Below are 23,077 nucleotides of genomic sequence, written 5' to 3' on the forward strand. Positions count from 1 at the left end.
CTACATGTTAATGAAAGATAGGCAATCCAATTAAATAAATTCACTGTATTGTTAACAGTACCAACATCAGAATATTATTACACATGCACTTCCTCCTTGAGTTTCTTAACAAATTGCAGCAAGCAACACATGGAGTAAGATCTGACTCAGAAATTACATTTCAGTGTTTCTGAATGGTAATCTAGTTATTAGGTGGCTTTCAACAATCTCCTCCTAAAGTATTTATTTTCAGAGTTTGGCATCAAAGGAAGTAAATCAAACTCTGATATCACTAACTTGGAAATTTTTATTTCTATTTCTCACTCCCAAAAGCACCTTGCCCCCCTCAGAATCTACAAGCTGATATTGATGCTGTCACAGCCTCTGTAACATGGGAGCCAAGTAATCTCACAGTCTCATACACTGCAACAGCCGAGGGGAGTGATGGACACACAGCCACCTGCAGTACATCTGAAACAAACTGTTTCATCCCAGATCTCCACTGCAGCCAAATGTACAACATCTCTGTTCTTGCAGTCGGTGACAACTGCAGCAGTATTCAAAGCTCCAGTTATGCAATTTGGACAGGTAATATCGAGAGAAATACTTGCATTTTTATAATACCTTTTAGCCTCTCAAGACAATTCAAAACTGTGGTGATTGTAACAAAGTCAGCCAGGTGGACCTCATAGAATATGAGTTCACTCATTGGGACTGTTAATTTGGTCCAATCAGGGAACCCTGACTGACAGATATAAACAGGGCTATCAGACATCCTGACACTCTGAGAGTTGGCTCTGAGGGAGCTGGATCAGTGTCATGGACTTTTCACATGTAAATAAAGGGTGACTTTGTGATGGTGTACTGGCCTCTTTCGAGACATTTCAAAAACCTATCACATTCAGGGGATTATTTTTGAAGTGACATCGTTGTAGTTATACAACCAAACCAAGCAGGCAATTAACGAACTGCAAGTTCTCAAACAGACATTGAATGGGATGATAAGCTGATCTGTTTCATCTTCTTTCTTGAAGAGGTAAAAGTTGACACGGACAGTTCCCGGCTTCTCTTTAAAGAAATACTCCAATACGAGCTTTCAACGAGAATAGATGTGGGCCCAGCAGAAAGTCTCATTGAGAAGACAGCACATGGACAACCTGTGCTGCTTCAGTGTTGCATAGATCTAGTTGCCAGGACTACATGAAAATAGCTGAAAATGACTTACCAAATTATTGTACAGTTACTAAGGCTTTGGCAATGCTACCCAAAGATTATCTCTAGCCAGTTCAAAGTACCCCCACATCATGTGGCAGGGTCATTTAAAATGTCTCTGAACAGTCATCTGACTGGGACTGCTGTCTTGGAATTCCGTTCTTATTTATTTACACGTGTCCCTTGCTACAAAATAAGGCTTCTCTTCCTGCTCCTGGACTGTTACCTCTGGTATTGCCCAAGGATCTAAGCTTGGACCCCATCCTATTGCTCATCTATCTGCTGCCCTTTAGCGACATCACCCGAAAGCACAGCGTTAATTTTCACACGTACACTGATGGCATTCAGTTGTATCGCGTCACTGCCTCACTTGACTCCTTCACTGTTACTATTTATCTAACATCCACTACTATATGAGCAAGATTTTCCTGTAATATTGGGAATAGTGAAGCCATTGTTTTCAGTCACAAACAAAAATAGAAGTTGCTGGAAAAGCTCAGCAGGTCTGGCAGCATCTGTGAAGAAAAAAATCAGAGTTAACGTTTCGGGTCCGGTGACTCTTCCTCAGAACTGTTTTCAGTCTCTTCTCAAACCTCCCTAGCTACCAACTCCATCTGTCTCCAGTCAACAGATTGAGGTTATACCAACATGGTCACTAGCTTGTTGTCATACTTGATCTGGAAATGAACTTCCGAAATCACATTTATGTCATCTCTAAGACTGCCTTTCCCCATTTCCATAACATCACTCAAGGTGTTCTCTGTCTCGCTATGGAAACCTTTATCCATGCTTTTGCTGCCTCCAACTGCCAATATTCCAATGTACTGTCAACTGTTTCTCCCATATTCTGCTCTCCATGAGCTTGAGGTCAGAAATACTCTGCTGCCCATGTCTTAATGTGCAGTACATTCTGTTCCCCTTTCACCCTGTTCTCACTGACCTAAGTTCGTTCCAAGTCAAGAAACTTATTGATTTTAAAATTCTCAACTTTTGTTTCAAATTCCCCCATGGTCTTTCCCCTCCCAACTCTCTAACTTAAACCAACCCCACAAGCCTCCAGAATATGTGTTGTCCTCTAATTCTGACCTCTTGTGCATCCACACAAACATATGAATTAAGAACCTTCAGCCCTTGAAGCCTGCTCCTTCAGTCAGTCAGATCATGACTAATTTGTTGTGTTTTGAATTCCACATTCTCACCTATCCCTACTATCCCTCCTTGCCTAGCAAGAATCAATCTACCTCAATCTTAAGAATATTCAAAGGTCCCACCTCCATCTCCTTCTGATGCAAAAGCTTCCAAACTTGCATTACTCTCTGACAGAAAAAAATATTCTGTTCATCTCTGTCGTAAAATGATGGTGTCTATTGTGGGAATTGTTCCTTCTAGTTCTGGACTCACCCACAAAAGGAAACGTCATTTCTACTTCCACCTTGTCACAACTGTTCAGGATCTTATGAAATTCAATTTCGTCAGCTCTCACTCTCCTAAAATCCAGGTGAAACAAGGCCAATCCGACCAAGCTTTCACGTATCCCAGCTATCAACACACTAAACCCTCTCCAATGTATTTATATCTTTCCTTAAATAAAGAGACCCAAACTGTGCACAGTATTTGACATTTGGTCTCATCAACACTCTGTACAACTAAAGCATAATATCTTTATAACAGCCTTCTTCATTACTTGCTGTACCTGCATACTCACTTTTTGTGACTCATGCTCCAGGACACCTGGAACCTTTTGCATCTTGAAACTCGGCAGGTGTTCTCTGTTTAAGTCATACATTTTTTTTTAATCCTTGCAGCCAAAGTGAACATCACATTTTTCAGTATTTTACTCCATATGCCAAATTTTTACCAACTCGCTCAACTTTCCATATTCATCTGTGTCTTCCCTTATGTCCTCATCACAACATACTTCCCTACCTATCTTGGTGCAGTCTGAAAATGTCACCACCACATCTTTGGTCCCATTATCTAAGCAATTGATATAGATTGTAAAAAGCTGAGGGCCCAGCTCAGACCCAGGTGGGACTATACTTGTTACATCCTGCCACTCAGAAAAAGGCCTCTTTATGCATACTCTCTCTCTTTGGCCAGCCACCCAATCTTGTATTCATGCTAATATGTTAGCATCTACACTATGATCTTCTATTTTGCACAATACCTTTTCTGTGGCACTTTGTTAAATATCTTCTGTAAATCCAGGTACAGTATGTCTACAGCATGTCACCTTAATCCAGAGCACATGTTACTCCTTCAAAGAATTCCAATAAATTGGTTAAACAGGACTTTTCTTTCACAAAATCATGTTGACTTATCCCAAGTGTCTTGAATTTTTCTAAATGCTCAGCTATTACTGCCTCAATGATCGATTCTAAAATCTTCTACAAGGCAAATGTCAACCTAACTGGCCTACTGTTCCCTCCCTTCCTTCTTGAACAGAGGAGTTATACTTGCTACTTCCCAATCAGATGGGACCTTTCCAAAATCTAACACCATTTGGAAAATGAACAACAATGTATCTTCTACCTCATTGGCAATCTCTTTTATGACCCTAGAAGAAATTGACAAATTGACGTGGAGAATTGTCAGCTGCAATTCCATCAGTTTACCACTTTCCTAGCAATTGTAATTTCATTAAATGTTCTCTCTTTTTCACTTACTGATTTACAGCTATTACTGGCATGTTGTTTCTGTCCTCTCCCATGAAGACAGCTACAAAGTATTTGTTCATTCCATCTTTCATTTCCTTGTTATCTACAACCAATTCCACATTCTCACTCTTGAGAAGATCAACACCCACTTTACCTATTCTTTTCCTTTTTAAATTACTATAAAACACTTGCTATCTAGTTTTATATTTCTAGCTCGCTTCCTGTCATACTTTTGCTCCTGATTAATCTTACAGTCATTTCCTGCCATTCTCTACTGCACTCACTTTCTGCTAGAAACTTGTAAGGCCACAACCAATGAAATGTCATGCACAAAATAAATAAGGAACTACAAAGTGGTGAGTGGGTAAATTTCTACCTGCCAGATTTCCTCACTGGCGACTCAATTTCCTCACTGGAGACAATTCTATATAAATATCTTAAGACATGAATGAGGGAGGGAATAAATGGGGCATAACTGGACTGTATTTTGTACATTTTCTGTTAACAAAATATCCAGAAGTAGTGAGGCATTAGAATGACCTGCCAAACAAAATTCTCTTCCATAAGCATAAGGACAAAGCCCTGTCTTTCGTAGTCACCACTGCATTGGCCTAAATGGTAATCGTTTAGAAATGCCTACCTTACCCAGCTTCCCAAACTAAACCAGGACACAAAACGACTGTCCTGCCAACCTAACTGAACATTACATGTGCCATCCTTCAGAGGGGTCCAGGGTGCTTGAGTAGAAAGTGGAAGGTGTGCGGCCACTGATTAAATCCCCATTCAGGCTGCACCTCAGCAGCCTTCACTCACAGCGATTACCAACAATATTCTGCGGATTTTGAGATTAGCAGTCTCATGGACCTATCTGGCATCATTAGTACAAAGATGTAACATTCAGAGAAAACACTTGTAAACTTGAGGTCAAGCCAGCTACAGACCATAGTGACACTGAATCCTGAGCTAATTTAGTGGCTGTAAAATACAATATGTGAGTTTAGTCCTTACAATTGTAAATATGATTGTTTTATTGAAGTTTTTATTAAAATTCCATGAGCTGCTGGCAAGGACCACTTGACCAAAACATTTTTTTTTAATATTAACCTAGTGCACATTAATGTTTATATTTCCTTTCCTACAGCACCATGTGCCCCCGACAAAATCATTGTGAATGTGAACTGCAATTCAAATAGAGTCATAATATTATGGGGACAGAGTGATGTAGCAGTCTCTTACAAGGTAACTGCAGAAAGTGTTGATGGACATAAACACTCGTACAAAACAACAGAGACACGCTATGAAATTCTGGATTTACACTGTGGACAGTCCTATAACATAACTGTAACAACGCTGAGTTATAGTCGGAATGGCATTTCAAGTACTTCTGTACAAACTCAAACTGGTAATGTTATTGATCCTTAAATAATGGAAATAATTTGGCATTTATTCACAATTATACTTACACGATGGACAGCATGAATTGATAGTTATTTGCATTTTCTCACCAGCACCGTGTATTCCTGAGAATCTAAAAGCTGAGCTGAATTGTGAGTCAAATGCTGTGTCCTTCTCATGGGATGAGGCAGATGGAGCAAAGTTTTACATTGTGACTGTTCGAGACAGTCAAAGGGTCACCACTTTATTCAACACCAGTGATACAAAGGGTCAAATCCCAGAATTGCAGTGTGGTGAATATTATACAATCTCTGTTCAGGCAGCGGGCAACATCTGCAAAAGCCCCCAGAGTGCAGTAGTGAATGTACAAGCAGGTATCACTCCTTTCCATAAAATGTTTTGTGACATCTTAACAAATCATGAGTTTCACACGCAGTGTTTAAATGCACAAATCAAATTCTTGTGTTAATTGTGCTCTTGTTGCATCAATCTCTGTTTGGTGCAGCATAAATTGTAGAACTCCTGTTATAGGGTACACTGCTGGAATTGCTGTATATGCTCCTCGCATCTTTTGGTCTGGCAAAACTACAGAAACACATTGTTCATGTTCAAGCTGAAAACAATTCCACCTCATGTCCCTTAAGCAAAGTCTACTCAACTTTATGATTTGATCTCAGGTGGGCATCTGCAGTTGGTATTTGAAGCAGCCTTGGAGCTGCATTACGATTGACAGAAGCATGGGAAGCAGCCAGTCTGTAGTGCCTCCAGTGAAAGCTGACAGGTACAAGGCCTCCTGCACCTATGGTGAGAGGACTTTGAGGCCAATGCATACTAAAAATATGTGCATTCGGTCTGTTAGAACACTGTCTTGTCGCTCTTTAAATTTTGTCAAAATCAGGGCTCTTGTGAGCTCTGTACAACGTGCAATTATTTATTGATTTTGGCCAGGATCCCCATTTTTGATGGCACATTTGCCATCAGGAAATGTTTGTTGTGATACTTGGGAAGATAAAGGAGACGTGTGAAAGCTCTCCAGTCACATCCAACTGCCTGAGAGTGGCTTTTTGCTCTCCTACCCTCACCTGTATCCCAACAATTGCTGATAGAATGAGGCAAGTTCACTTTGAACCACTCGCCATTCAGAATAATCAAGCAATGTTATGCTTAAGGCTCTTTGGAGAACATTCAGTTTCTATATATGAATGTGACTCAACAGTAACTTTGATAATGGTAGTTACTTGTTAGTGCTGTTTTGGTTTAGAGCTAAGGCAAGCCCACTTTTATGGCGTTTCATTTTTTGTACCACTGGAGAAATTGCATATTTTCATTTTTGATTTGAAGTTCCTGTACTTATAGAATGACAAGTTTTACTGCAATTATAGACAACTTAGTAAATTCATCCATCCATTTATTTACCTGCAGTTGTTCTGATGATAAGATTCTATCTTTTTTTTAATCCACTTTAAAGTTTAAATCTTATTTCCAGTCCCTTGTGACCCGCAGAATGTGGAAGTAAGACTGGATTGTAATCTAAACACAGCCTTAGTCTCGTGGGACCATAGTAGAGGTGCTCTGTTTTACACTGTCATTGCTGAAGGACCTGATGGCAACATCACATTGTGCAGCACATCAGAAACATTGTGTCGAACGCCCATGTTGGTCTGCGGCCATTTATATTCTGTGTATGTCATAGCATCTGACAGAACATGCGACCAGTCTTGGAGTTCAGTTGTTGAAATTCAAACAGGTATTTTGTCCGCATCTTTCATTAACCAGTGTGTATTGTTCTAATAATGTACACCAAGTAATCCTTAAATCCCACAGTTGATTCACACCGTAAAATGTCTTCCATTAAGAATGTACTCTCAATCCTATGCTAACAAGAATAAATGCTTCTACACTATTTGAAATTCTATTTGTACAATCATATTGTCGAATTTAAGTGAAGAAAAAACTGGCTCGCTCTTTATCCTTCTTATTTCTCTGATAATCTTCAGCCCCTTGCAGTCCCCAGACTGTAAGTGCTTCTTTGGAGTGTGTAACACACACAATGTCAGTATCATGGGAGCTGAGTGATGGTGCAATGAGCTACATTGCGATTGCAGAAGGAATGGAAGGAGACAGGTATTCATGCAATGCAACAGAAGAACTAGAGTGTGAGATCGTAGACCTCCCATGTGGTCAGATATACAGTATAACTATATTAGCAATGGATGAGAGTTGTACCAGTTTACCAAGTCCAGCTTTTGAAACACAAACAGGTAAAAACTTTTTGTTGGCTTTTTATCAACAAAAATAAAACATAATTTCTAAAAGAGGAGACTTTAGAAATCACATAGCATTATCAAACATTCTATTAATAAACTCACACTTTGTATATTACTAATTGCTACAGTTAATCATTTAGGGTTGCAAACACACCTATCACATCTAGTTAAATCTATCACCTCTCAATTATGTTGTGCAGCTCATATTAATGCGTGAAACTACCAGGAAACCAATACATACCAGGAATTGGTGCCTTTATGCAATAGAGAGCTAGGACTCAGGATACATTAAGAAGCAGTACCATGATTTACTTTCAGTTTGTGCACCTTGTGTCTCAGAGACAGGATTCCTGTTACGAACTCAAAAACTTGCATGATATTGTAGCACTTTATTGTAACGTTGTTATATGAAGTAAACAGGGCAACTGATGTTTGACTATCCATTGCAAGCCGTTTAGAATATGGGTAAAAAAAACCAGTATAAAACCAAGGCATATTTCCTCTCATTCCAGCTTGGGTTATATAATCCAGATTTGCTATGGATCAATTTGCTCGTACATTTTGCTTTCCTAGCCAGGTCTGAGCCCATTATTTCCATTTCACTCATTGTTTTAATTATTGGGCTACTTTCTTGACTGATCTCTTGTCTGCTCAGTCATTTCTCCTTTGGAAAACTTAATGACACTTATGTCTTTGACCAAGCAGTTGGTCACTGTGCCTCATACATCTTCTTTTGCTCAGCTTTCATTTCTTCATTAAACAACTGTAAACCTGCTGGATACTGTTTTGTATTTTAATAGCACCCATAAATAAGAATCTAGCAGTTGTTCTGTTGGTAAGATTTTATATCAAACAATGGTTAGTCATATATATGAAACAGTAAATCTATGATGAACAAAATTTTGGTGTTTGTTTTCTCCTGTCTGCAGTGCCTTGTGTCCCACAGAATGTGGTTGCTCACATCAATTGTGCAAGTAATAATGTGTCAGTGTTTTGGGATCCCAGCAATGGTACAGAGTCCTACCTAGTAACAGCACAAGGCAACAATGACCATTGGGCCTTTTGCAACGCAACAGAGACTGAATGTGAGATCTCCGATGTGTATTGTGGACTCAGCTACTACATAACTGTGCAGGCAATCCGCATGGAGTGTAACAGCTCTCAAAGCTCTGCTGTTACAGTTAAAACAGGTAATTCTAGACAAGAACTTCAAGTAAGGAGTTCTTAAATGTACAAATGGCTTTTGGGACATGGTCAGTTTTGTACTTTAAAGAAAGTAATTTCATTGGACAAATAGCATAGAATTCAACTCAAACAATCCATAACATCATTAATGCTCCACTTACACCAACTCCTATCTTTTCTGATCTGTTAGCAGAGCCTTTTATTCTATATCCATCGTATCTTATCTAACTTCCTCTTAAATGCATCAATATCTCCCTGTATCAGCCTCCACATCCTCTTAGAGTTGTTTCTTCTGAATTTCAGATTATGCAACTCACTAATTTTCCAGTAGGTAATATTTACAAATGTTTGTTTTGCAGTGCCATGTGTCCCACAGAATGTTGATGCTCATGTGAACTGTGATGCAGGACATACGTCAGTCTCATGGGAGTTAAGTGAAGGTGCAATTTCATACATTGCGACTGCAGAAGGAAGCAATATCCAACAATGCAGCGCTAATCAAACAATGTGTGACCTCACTGACCTGAGCTGTGGAGAGACCTACACCATCACAGTCCTTGCACACGATGACTTTTGTGATTCTGCTGAGAGTCGTTCTGTCACAATGAATACAGGTAACTGAAAGAGAACGTCATCAATTTCACTTCCTCTCTCCAAAGAAAATCTGAAATACGCTTGCATCAGTTGGAAGATAGTTTCACAGATAAAATCACCTCCTGGGAAGTGCTCTTTCAAATGTTTTTGTTCTTTTTAGTATCCTGCATCCCACAGAATCTCGACGTGCAGCTGGATTGTAACACAAACGGTGCTTCTGTGTCATGGGCCGACACTAAAGGTGCAGTGTCATACTCTGCAACTGCAGAAGCAACTGATGGACACACAGCATCATGTGATACAGCCAACAGACAGTGTCAAATAACCAATCTACACTGTGGACAGATGTACAATGTAACTCTCACTGCACTGGATGGTGTATGTGACTCTTCAGAAAGCTCTGTATTTAAATTCAATACTGGTAAGTCTTTGGTATGGAATCAGATGATTGTAAATTAGTGAAAATGATTCCCAGAAATGCTTATTTTTGCAAAGATTGCTTCAGATAATAAAACACATAAAGTACTCCATTCATGCATAGAATGTAAATATTAAGCAGGAATTGGAAGAACTTGTGATTGAAGACAAGATCCCAGACCTAATTCTTGAGGAGTCTTTGAAGATAGACATAGATATATTAAGTCAATGTTTTTAGTTATTTCTGGGATGTGGGCATTACTGGCTGGGCCAGAGTTTATTGCCAATCCCTATTTTTCACATTCCTTGAGAAGACAGTGGTGTGCTGCCCCTTGAACAGCTGCAGTCCATTTGGTGTCTGAATCCCCACAATGCCATTTGGGAGCATGTTCCAGGATTTTGACCCAGTGTCCAAACTGAAGGAACAGCGTTATATTTCCAATCTGGCTGGCGAGTGGTTTGGATGTATTTGATGTCCCTTGTCCTTTAAGATGGTAGTGGTTGTGAGGTTGAAATGTGCTGTCTAAAGAGCCTTGGTGAATTTTTGTAGTGAATCTTGTACACACTGCTGCTACTGAGTGTGAGTGGTGGAGGGAATGTTTGTGGATGTGGTGAAAATCAAGTGACTGCTTTGACCTGGATGGTGTCAAGCTTCTTGAGTGTTGTTAGAGCTGCTATGCATCCAGGCAAGTGGGGAGTACTCCATCACACTCCTGACTTGTGCCTTGTACATGGTGGACAGGCTTTGGGTGTCAGAAGGTGAGTTACCCACTGCAGTATTCTTAGCCTCTGACCTGCTTTTGTAATCACAATATTTGTGCGACTAGTCCAATTCAATTTCTGGTCAATGGGCTTCATTGCACGTCTGGTTTAAACATTGGTTTCAATAGGGGCCATTTAGAGGTAGGAGGAGTGTGTGTCAAGAACACAGAGTAGGCAGCATTTGTAACTTGTCAGTGTGGACACTGCTGTAAGACTCACACACTGCCAACTTCGACTACTCCAGCAAATGACATCTCTTAAACTCACACCATGGAACACGTGGAGTTCTAACGAAGAATCGCCGGACTCAAAACTTTAATTCTGCTTTCTCCCCACAGATGCTGCCAGTCCTGGTGAGTTTCTCCAATAATTTCTGTTGTTGTTAAGGTGGAACGTGCATTCAGCACATGGAAGCACCACCTCCCCCATTCCCCCAACCTCCAGCTGCCACTCTGTCTGTTTAAAAGGATCATCAATTATTCTTCGATTTGCTTAATTCCTGCCAATGGCAATGTTTGTGGAAGCGCGTCATGGATTCCAGAGTTGCTTAATGTTGGTGAACAGTGATTGGTGCTGTATGTGGAGCAGGCTGTAGTTCTGATGTAAAGACAACTTGCTCATACTTGTGTGTGATATTGTTCCATTCCCTTTAGACTGTAGCATGAGAGGGAAATGGAGCAGAGGCAGCTGAGAAGAGGATAAGGTGCATGCAATGAAGAGGAGGAGCACTAGAAAGACTCTGTATTGCTCCTGGCTTAGTTTGAGGTGTGCACATCATCTGCATTTTAACACAGAGGCATTCACAAGTCTCCTCCCTCCTCTTGTAACCAGAGCTGCAACCTCAGGTCAGGAAAAGAATGGCACAATCAGCAACTGTGAAGATATCTATGGCCATAAATTTCTTTGTGTTGAAATCCTCCAGACTGCAGCAGCTGATATGTATAACATCTCTCAGTTCACTACCTATTACTGCATTAGATAGATGTCTGACATTCTTGATTCAAGGAGAAGGAGTTCATTGCATTCTGTCACGAGAGAAGCAGCTATTGTATTCACATGACTTTTCCAGGATTTTTTTCCCTGTAGTACATTATGCTGACTATGAAATGTAAGTGTGAGGCTTGCAGCCATGTTACAAGTAAGAAGGTGAATATAAGGTCTGAGTTGTGTTTGCTCATAGCTGTTGGTAGTGAATGGAACAATTGGTGGAGCTCATGGTTCATTTGTGAGGATATAGCATAGAAGAATGCACTATCTGACCTCTAGCATGCATTGTTAAGTTTCTTCCTGTACTGGATCCATTTCCTCAGGCCTAGACTGATTGACCTTGACATTGACTGTGTTAGCCTATAGGGTCCTACTTCTTTGTCAAGAGCAACACATGACACCATCATAAGAGGATCTGTCACCTCCAGTCCACTTTTTGTAGCAAAGCCTCAAGTGCTGCACTGGAGAACTTTGGAGCACACTCTCTGGCATATTGTACCATTTCTGCAGGCATGGGATAATTGCTCAGTATGATCCCCATATCCATTAGTTCTCTGATCTAATGTTCTCCCTTTTGACCTTGAAGCATTTTCGTTGAAGTGATCTTTTCCTGGTTTTTAGCTATGATTGGTTTTGTAAGCCATTCTATCGAAACAAACCTGAGAAAGGGCCTCAGACATGAATACCACTCTCCTTTACAAAGGTCCTTTCTGCTGAATTCATTCCTTTGGTCCAACCCATCCACGCCAACCTGGTTTCCCAAATTAAACTAATCCCATTAGCCTGCGTTTGGCTCATGTCCCTTTAAATCCTACCTATTCATGTACCTATACAAATGTCTTTTAAATGTTGTAACTATACCTGGTTCTACCACTTTCACTGGCAGTTCATTCCATATATGAACAACTTTCTGTGTGAAAAAGTTGCCCCTCAGGTCCCTTTTAAGTCTTTCCCCTCTCAACTTAAAATTAAGCCCTCTAGTTTTGAACTCCCTACTCTTAGGAAAAGACCTTTGCTACTTATCTTATCTTTGTCCCTCATGATTTTATAAACTTCTACAATGTCATCCCTCAACCTCCTAATCCCAGCCTTTCCAGCCTCTTCTAATAACTCAATCCCTCCAGTCACGGTAGCATGCTTAGAAATCTTTTTGGGACTCTTTCCAGTTTAATAACAAACTTCCTATAACAGGATGACCAGAGTTGTACACAGTACTCTAAAAGTGGCCTCACCAATGTCCTGTACAGCCGCAACATGATCTCCCACCCCAATCTCAGTGGAGCATCCCATGGTGCATGAACCTGCCTTTTTACTCCTTTTAAAATCATGCCAAACATCCTTAGCAGTTCAGAAAATTATGAATCCATACTGTGTGAAGGCAGGCCCTCTGGCTCATTGAGTCAACACCGACCCTCCGAACTGCATCTCATCCAGACCCAAATCCCCTACCATATCCCTGTAACTTTGTATGACCCATAGTAAATCCACCTAGCCAGCACGTCCCAGGACTCTAGGGGCAATTTAGCATGGCCAATCCACTTAATCTGCACATTTCTGGACTGTGGAAGGAAACCAGAGCATCTGGAGAAAACCCACGCAGACACGAGGAGAATGTGCAAAGTCCACACAGACAGTCGCCCAAGGGTGGGATTGAGGGATCAGTTTTCTGAGTAAGCTTGCAAACCTAACACATGTCTATGACCAGGTTGTGCACTGTGGCTTTATGTTCTATAGAAACTGGAGGGAAGAATCCTCAAACCAACACCTCACTTGGTTCCTGCAGTTTGAAAACCCAGGAGATTTTCCTCCCATTTGTTTTCTCAGGTGTTCACCCTATAGGCCCATGAAACTTTGAAAAGAAAGAAAGCCTTGCATTTATTTAACACCATTCATGGGTTCTTGACATCCCAACATGCTTTACAGCCAATTAAGTACTTTTGAAGTGCAGTTATTGTTGTAATGTAGGAAACGTAATGTAGGTTGCTAATTTATGCAGTGCAAGCTCTTACAAACAGGAACCTGATCATCTGGATTTGTGATGTGGGTTGAGGGGTAAACATTGGTCAGGACTGGGGAATACTCCACTGCTCTTCAAAACTACGTCATAGGACATTTCACATTCACCTGAGAGGGCAGACTGGACTCTTTTTTTTCAGGGTCTCACCCAAAGTCAACACCTCAGACAGTGTAGCACTGCCTAAGTATAGCACTGGAGCGTAGCCAAAGATTGCTGAGGTCATGCCTTTGGAACAAGTCTTGAACTCACAGTTCCTCTACATCGGTGAGACCAAGCGGAGGCTCGGAGACCGCTTTGTAGAGCACCTGCGCTCTGTTCAGGACAAACGACGACACCTTCCAGTAACAAACCACTTCAACTCCCCCTCCCACTCCCTGGACAACATGTCCATCCTGGGCTTCCTCCAGTGTCACAACGACGCCATCCGGAAACTGGAGGAGCAGCACTTCATAGTCTGCCTTGGGAGCCTACAACCCAATGGTCTCAATGTGGACTTTACTCCTGGCCTCATCCCATGACCAACCCTCCCTCTCATCCCTGCCTCCTTGACCTGTCCATCTTCTCTCCCACCTATCCGCTTCTCCTACCTCACTGACCAATCCCAGCACTGCCTACCTGCACTCATCTATCGCCATCCCACCTACCTTCCCCAGACCCACCCCTCCTCTCTCTATTTATTTCAGAGCTCCTCTATCCCCTCCCCCATTTCTGAAGAAGGGTCCCAACCCGAAACGTCAGCCTTCCTGCTCCTCTGATGCTGCCTGGCCTGCTGTGTTCCTCCAGCTCCACACTGTGTTAACTCTGATACCACTTTTGACAGCTTTGACAAAGCTGGAGTGGTTCTCTGTTATCCCGGAGTCTACCTGTTGTTTTCTCCCATCTTTCCCTGAAGGTTTATCTCTCAATCGGGAGAGGTTGGGGCATGAAAAATCGGCACTGAATTCAGAAGATATTTCATTTATAGCAGCGTAAGTAGTTCTGCGGTCATAGATGTTGATGGGTGCATTATCAGAAATTACTAGATAACACACAGTCCTAGGAGTAGTTTATTTTTCTCCGTTACCTTTCTTGTGACATTCAGTTTGAGGACAGGTGAATACATCAGCTGAAACTGTAACCACAAAATCATTCTTCATGTTAGAAAAGTTCAAACAGTGAGCAGTGAAAGTTTGCCTTTGTCATAAAACACTTAGAGAATGTTGTTCATGACTCTCAGTAAAATTGACGCAACATTTAAATTAAAGCAAGCCAGTTCTTTTCAAAAGAGAAACCTTCTGTCAAAATAAAAAGATAGAATTTTCTCTTGTAACTACACAGCCAGGTGCAATCAAATGTGCAACTCAAGGATTTTGCTTAATTCTAAGAAAATACATGCATTAATTTGATCTTGTTCTGTATTGCGAGTATAATTGAAGTGACCTCCTTGATTTGAACGTTTTGGGTTGTAAATACTTCTTCCCCTGCCACAGCTAGTCTGTACTTCTATATTCTGCAGCGCCGTGTGAACCTCAGAATATTGACACCAAACTAAACTGTGAGACCAAGAATACAATGGTGAGCTGGGAGGAGAGTGATGGTGCACTGTGGTATATTACAATCGCAGATGGAGATGATGGACATGTAACACAGTGTAACACAACAGAGACAAGCTGTGAATTCATGGATCTGCACTGCAGTCAAACGTACTTGATCGCTGTCAAAGCCATGGATGGTTTTTGTCAGAGTGTAAACACTTCCATTATTGAAACTGAAACAGGTAACCATTTTAGAGAGTTTTCCGATACTGTGAAATGTTACACTACTGTGGTAGCATGTAGTGCCATGAAGTTTGAGGTTTAGGAAGGTCACAATGGTTGTTTCAGAGCTTATGGTGGCCTCACTTATTACAGTGGTTGAATGCTGTGTGTCTCTAGGCTTCTACGTGGTTACTAACATTAACATTTTGGCTTAGTGGCCACAAGGTTCTCTTTGTGGAACAGAGGTAGAATTTGTCCCTACTTCCCATCTGTTATAAGGTGACCTGTCTGGAGCCTTTCAAAGAAAAGATCAATCTGAAATTACAGTCCTTGTTGACTTGAGTGTTTCTCAATCATCATCTAAGTATTGCATAGCTGTTGGGTATCTCTTCATTGGCTGTTTATTTTCTGAGTTTGTGTTCAAAGGAAACAATTGGAATTTTGTATTAAACTCTTCGTACCCCTCCCCTTCATCATTATCTTAAATAACAAGTTCGAAGAGTTCAGTCAGATCCTGAACACGTTATCAGCTGCTTCTGCCATATCCCTTCCTCAAACTGGTTGCCTCGTCAAACATCCATTAACATGTCTCCTGTTCCAGCTTTGAGCTCGCATCTTTTTCGAGTTTCTCGTCTCCTTCTGTACTCTGTCCAATTTCGTCTCCGAATTGGTCTTATCAATAAGATGCATTGGTGCTGACTCGGCCCACCCATCAGTGCCAAGGAGGATGGATATGTCTATGAGGTAGCTCTGACCACGAGGAGCTCAGACCTGAAGACAAGGTCAGGGTTTGCCCGTGAAAAGTGTTGGCAAGTGGGAGACTTGGTTTCAGAGGCCAGGCGGGAGAGTAACAGGTGATATCATGTACGACCTTCAGGGCGAGAGAACAGATTAAGAGTCACTGAACTTGAAGCATTAACTCTGCTTTCTTCCCACAGATGCTGCCAGATCTGTTGAGTTTCTCCAGCAATTTCTGTTTTGCTCAAAAACCATCTTGTGTCCAAGCAATGGGTCACCTGACAACATCTCTTTGGGAGGCTCAGTATCATACTTCAGTTTGTGATATTCCTGGGACGTGCCTGAGAAGCTTTTATTACAAAAAAGGCACCCTGTAAGTTTAAGTTGTTATAATGATAATATCACTTATTCATGGCTTCTCATTTCTATTTCTCCCTCCCAAAAGCACCTTGCCCCCCTCAGAATCTACAAGCTGATATTGATGCTGTCACAGTCTCTGTAACATGGGAGCCGAGTAATCTCACAGTCTCATACACTGCAACAGCCGAGGGGAGTGATGGACACACAGCCACCTGCAGTACATCTGAAACAAACTGTTTCATCCCAGATCTCCACTGCAGCCAAATGTACAACATCTCTGTCCTCGCAGTTGGTGACAACTGCAGCAGTATTCAAAGCTCCAGTTATGAAATTTGGACAGGTAACAGTATCTTGAATTTATATAAAATGTTTCATCTGCTGTGAACACCTCCAAACATATCAGAATTAAAGATCATTTTTAAAGTAAAGTCACAGTATTATTGGCAGCACGTTCTCAGCTATTAAACTGAATGACATATTAATCTATTTCCACAATGTTAGCAAGCAACAAATCCGACCATTCTTTTCTTCTTCAAAAAAGAAATCGGCTCAGACAAAATTCTGACCTATTGGTTTGAATCTGCTCAGCTATCTAGCTGACTAAACGCGGACCAAGACCCACTGGTACCGTCCCTCTTTAGTCTGTACAACAGCAAATGTTGCTTGTGACTGTTGATGCTAGCAACAAAGAATTTTCACATTAGCATCACTTCTTTATCTTTCCTGCAACACTTGTATAAAATGATCAAACTGTGTAAAGGTCATAGCGATCCAGTGACCTGAGCTGAAATTTGTTGGCCTGAATAAATAAAACTTGGATTGAGACATAGAAACGATCAAGGTGGTTGGAGTTCATTGAGATGTGGAAACAATCATTTCTGCAAACAATTTCTGTCATCGTCCCAGTGGATATTAATGTTTACCTTTCCTACAGCTCTGTGTGCCCCTGATGAAGTTATTGTGAATGTGGACTGTAATTCTAATAGAGCAGTGGTATCATGGGGTCGGACTGATGGAGCAGTCTCTTACGAGGTAACTGCAGAAGGCAGTGATGGAGATACACACTCACACAACACAACAGAGACACGTTATGAAATTCCACATTTACACTGTGGACAGTCCTATAACATAACGGTAACAACACTGAGTTATAATCGGAATGGCATTTCAAGTACTTCGGTTGAAATCCAAACTGGTAATGTTACTATTACTTAATTAATGTCTACTATGTTAATACAATTATATTTATTCATTCTGTAGATTAATAAGGTAAGGACTGGATTAATACTTATTTGTATTTCTCACCAGCACCGTGTATTCCTGAGAATCTAAAAGCTGAGCTGAATTGTGAGTCAAATGCTGTGTCCTTCTCATGGGATGAGGCAGACGGAGCAAAGTTTTACATTGTGACTGTTCGAGACAGTCAAAGGGTCACCACTTTATTCAACACCAGTGATACAAAGGGTCAAATCCCAGAATTGCAGTGTGGTGAATATTATACAATCTCTGTTCAGGCAGCGGGCAACATCTGCAAAAGCCCCCAGAGTGCAGTAGTGAATGTACAAGCAGGTATCACTCCTTTCCATAAACTGTTTTGTGGCATTGTGTTCCACAACCAGTATTTCAATATGTGTTCTTTTATGTTTGTTTTAATGTTCTTGGTGGTGGATCTCTATTTGGCACAGTTTACATTGTACACGTCCTATTATAGCACCCACGGGCAGGATTACTGTTTGTATATTTTGATATCTATAGTGTGACAACTCTTCAATACTCACACACTTTATTTTATGTCCTCTTTGGATCAGTAAAAATACTTGAGGTCAATGAGAGCAGGTTTGTTGTTTGAAATGGTTTTGGATAAAACAACCTTTTCCAAGGCTGCCTTGTTCAACCTGCAATATTGTCCCAAATTCAAAATCTGCATTTTTCAATTTCCCCAATACTACTTTCTTCTGCAAAAGAAATTAGAAATATTAGCAGTAGGAGTATACATCTAGGCCAAACACTATGGACTCCCGAATCACATTATGTATACTGCAGAGCTGGGCACTTAAGGAAGAGAATATCGAACTCACATACAAGTGGGCGTCTTTCAGAATTCATGGAAAATATGAGGAAGTTAATTTCTCATGAAAACATGTGAAACTGTGTTGAAAAATGACTCATGGTGGACTAAGTTGTTGCAACGTCTTTCCTAATGGCTATCACCCTGTCCTACAGAATGAAAAAGGATTATATACAGCACAGAAACGTGGCTCAGACAGTGAGGAACTATGACAAAAGGCTGCCTGTGTATTTTTCAAACCCTCCCTATTAGCCCTAAAGGTTGGGCTGCACTTTCACTTTTGTCAGACTAATTTTAATGCTTCTTCACAGTGAAATCAACTTTGGAGGATATTTGAGTGTTCCTTCCCATTGACCAGAGGGCCATAGAAGCTAACTTGTGGCATAGAGTCAGTGTTAATAGGTAGAAACAGAAATTAGTTATATTAGTTAGAACCACAAGGTAATTATGGCAAATAAAGACAAAACCACTATTATTATTTTTCGTCAGTGCCAATAACTGATGAATGATGCACAGATATGATTTATTTTCCACTTATTTTGTAGTTTTTAGAATGATAGATTCCAGAAGAAATATTGATTATTTAACAATTTTATCCATCCATGTAATTATTTCAAATCACACTGACTGTTAACTCTGTTATCCTCCACCTATTTTAACTTTGACTGTCATTTCCAGTTGCTTGCAACCCGCAGAACGTGGAAGTAAGACTGGATTGTAACCTAAACACAGCCTTGGTCTCGTGGGACCATAGTAGAGGAGCTCTGTGGTACACTGCCATTGCTGAAGGACCTGAAGGCAACATCACATCATGCAGCACATTAGAAACATGGTGTCGAACACCCATGTTAGTCTGCGGCCAGTTACATTTTGTGTACATTGTAGCATCTGACAGCACATGCAACCAGTCTAAGAGTTCAATTGTTGAAATTCAAACAGGTAATAGCCTGATTTACTGATGTATGTAGAAACTAATTTAAAAAACACAGCAATGTTCTTGCAACTTTAATTAATGTATTGCACTACAGTGTATTGACATTGAATAAGTCTCCACCAGTAATGCCATGGTTCCTCTATTGCACCAAACCATTCAATAGTTTCTATTAAGTCTGTACTATCAATACTTATTTATCCACTTAAAATATATCACCTCACAACACTTCCATATGACAAATAACTTAGCCTTCTAACCAGTATAAGTCTTGCTGAAGTTCCTTAGAGGTTTACTAACTGTTTGCGAAATCCCATATTTTGTCTCCCTTTCAATTTGTTGATCCCTGGAGTTGCTGCTGTCTCATACACAATAGCTGACCAAAGAACAGGCATGGTCTTACTGTTCAGCACTCTCCTCCAAGGAGCCTGTGCCGGATACCGTCCCTTGAGGAATTGGTGAAAGGTCCTGTTTCCCAGAGATGGCAGGAGGAGTCCCTCCCTCCTGTCCACTGTGACCATTGAGAAGCTCAATATTCAACATTGGCCACAAATGCTGCCAGACCTGCTGAGTTTCTCTAGCTATTTTAGCTTTTGTGCTAATTTTATAGCCCATCCCATATTACTTGATTTACTTAAGTGGAGGATCAAATTAGCAGCGTTCTGAAACTAGCATTACATCCAATCTTGTCACTTCTTAAACTTTCTATTCAAATTGCTAGATTTCTTTTTATACCATATAGATAAATTTACTGACCTCTGTGGAACACATTATTGAACACCTTCTAAAAATCTGCATCTTCTACAGTCATTACATTTCCTTTATCTAATAAATAAAATAATAAAACATTAAAATGTCTTTACCAAATCCAAGTTAATTGTCCTTAACTAGCCTATTATTTCAAAAATATTCACTAGTGTTATCTCCAGTCATGGAATCTAATAGTTTAGTTTTTCCACAACTGGCATTAGAGTTACAACAAAGTTTATTTTGTGTAAATTATTTTGTGTAAAAATTGTGTAACTCAAGGAATGTAACAAGGTGACCTCTGGCATATGAACTGGATATCACATTTTTCACACATGAACCAGATATTTTAAGTTTTAGAGTTTCATTAATCCTGTCTCCTTTCCATTGGAGCAAGGAGAATTATTTTAGAATTTTTGAATTCTACTTACCATTTCACATTGTGGAATTTAACTAAAAAGGTGACTCAGTGATTATCCTTCTTATTTTCTAATAATCTTCAGCCCCTTGCAGTCCCCAGACTGTAAGTGCTTCTTTGGAATGTGCAACCCACACAACGTCAGTATCATGGGAACCGAGTGATGGTGCAGTGAGCTACATTGCGATTGCAGAAGGAATGGAAGGAGACAGGTATTCATGCAATGCAACAGAAGAACTAGAGTGTGAAATTGTAGACCTCCCATGTGGTCAGATATACAGTATAACTATATTAGCAATGGATGAGCGTTGTACCAGTTTTCCAAGTCCATCTTTCGAAATTCAAACAGGTAAACCTTTGTTCTATTCTTACAAATGTAAGCAGACCATAGTCCACCAAAGACGGGAACATTTAGAAATCATGCAACATTATTGAACTGTGCAAATACAAATTCTACAACATATTTTACACATTATTAATTTTTAACAGTTAATCCTTATTGAGCCATGAGTCAGTCATATTTAATACTAATTACCTTGCCTCTCATGCATGTTGTACAGCTCTTTTTAAGATATAAAACTGTCTGGAATTCAGTACAAACCAAAATTTGGAGCCTTTACCCAGTTGGCAGCTTGGAATCGGGATACATTAGAAATCAGTGCCATTCATCGAAGATTTCCAATTTTGGACTTCATTTCTGGATTATTTTAGCTTTCCTTGAAGCATATATTTCAGCTGTGTGCTGATAGTTGAATTCTGTATTTGGTTGTTGATTTAGCTGTGTGTTTCCCTTAGAGAATAGTATGAAAAATAGAAGAACTCACAGACTGATTGACAATTGGTTTGGTCACAAGATGAATTATCATAGGCATCATTATAATAAGCAATAGGTGGTTGGGTCGTTAAGTTTTAAGGGCTACTACAGACACCATTTAACCATCAAATATCACTAAAAATAATTTATTTAGAATATTATCTTCTTCTGAGATTACATGCTGCACAAATTAGATGCTGTATTTTCCGACAGCGGTTAAGATTCAATGCTATGTAATTTTTAGCTGTGTCTATATAGCATTAAAGCTATTTCAATTTAAGAATTCTTCTGTTTGCAGTGCCTTGTGTCCCACAGAGTGTGGTTGCTCACATCAATTGTGAAAGTAATAATGTGTCAGTGTTTTGGGATCCCAGTAATGGTACAGAGTCCTACCTTGTAACAGCACAAGGAAACAATGACCATTGGGCATCATGCAATACAACAGGGACTGAATGTGAGATCTCCAATGTGTATTGTGGACTCAGCTACTATATAACTGTACAGGCAAACCGCATGGAGTGTAACAGCTCTCAAAGCTCTGCTGTTACAATTAAAACAGGTAATTCTAGACTAGAACTTACAATGCAAGATTTTTAAAATACATACACTTATTTAAATATTGTAGCTTTGGTATTAATAGACAGTCAAATATATCAATGTTTCTATTTGATGATTTTTTTGAATTTTCACTTTGCAGTGCCATGTGTCCCACAAAATGTTGATGCTCACGTGAACTGTGATGCTGGACATACATCAGTCTCATGGGAGTTAAGTGAAGGTGCAATTTCATACATTGCGACTGCAGAAGGAAGCAATATCCAACAATGCAGCGCTAATCAAACAATGTGTGACCTCACTGACCTGAGCTGTGGAGAGACCTACACCATCACAGTCCTTGCACACGATGACTTTTGTGATTCTGCTGAAAGTCATCCCATCAGAATGAAAACAGGTAGCTGAAAGAGAACTTCATCTGTTTTACTTCTGCTAATTTTTGCCTTGTCCAAATTACTGTTCTCCATAGAAAATCTCAAATACATTGACATCAGTTGGAAGATAATCCCACAGACAAAAAGCACCTCCTGGGCAAGTGTTCTGTCAAATGTTTTTGTTCTTTTCAGTATCATGCATACCTCAGAATCTCAACGTGCAGCTGGATTGTAACACAAATGATGCTTCTGTGTCATGGGCTGACGCTAAAGGTGCAGTGTCATATTCTGCAACTGCAGAAGCAAGTGATGGACACACAGCATCATGTGATACACCCAACAGACAGTGTCAAATAACCAATCTACACTGTGGACGGATGTACAATGTAACTCTCACTGCACTGGATGGTGTATGTGACTCTTCAGAAAGCTCTGTATTTAAATTCAATACTGGTAAGTCTTTGGTATGGAGTTAGGTGTTTCAAAATTGGCACAACCAGTTCACAACAATATCTTCATTTATATAATAACTCGTACCAAAACACTTCATCAGGAAGAAAATCTGAAGACTGAACTGAACAGAAATTGGGAGAAACAAAAACAAAAATTGCTGGCTAAACTCATCAAATTTGGCAGCATGTGGCAAAAAGCAGAGTTAGCATTTCGAGTCCGGTGACTCTTGGTCAGATGCTGTCAGTCCTGCTGAGTTTCACCAGCAATTTCTGTCTTAATTTCAGATCTCCAGCATATACAGCTCTTTAGAGGTGAAAAGCTGTACAGCACGGAAAAAGATCGTTAAGTCCAACTTGTCCACGCCAAACAGATATCCTAATTAAATCTAGTCCTATTTGCCAGCATTTAGCC

This window comes from Rhincodon typus, chromosome 10 (assembly GCF_021869965.1).
Source record: "Rhincodon typus isolate 14 chromosome 10, sRhiTyp1.1, whole genome shotgun sequence".
NCBI classification, from domain to species: domain Eukaryota; kingdom Metazoa; phylum Chordata; class Chondrichthyes; order Orectolobiformes; family Rhincodontidae; genus Rhincodon; species Rhincodon typus.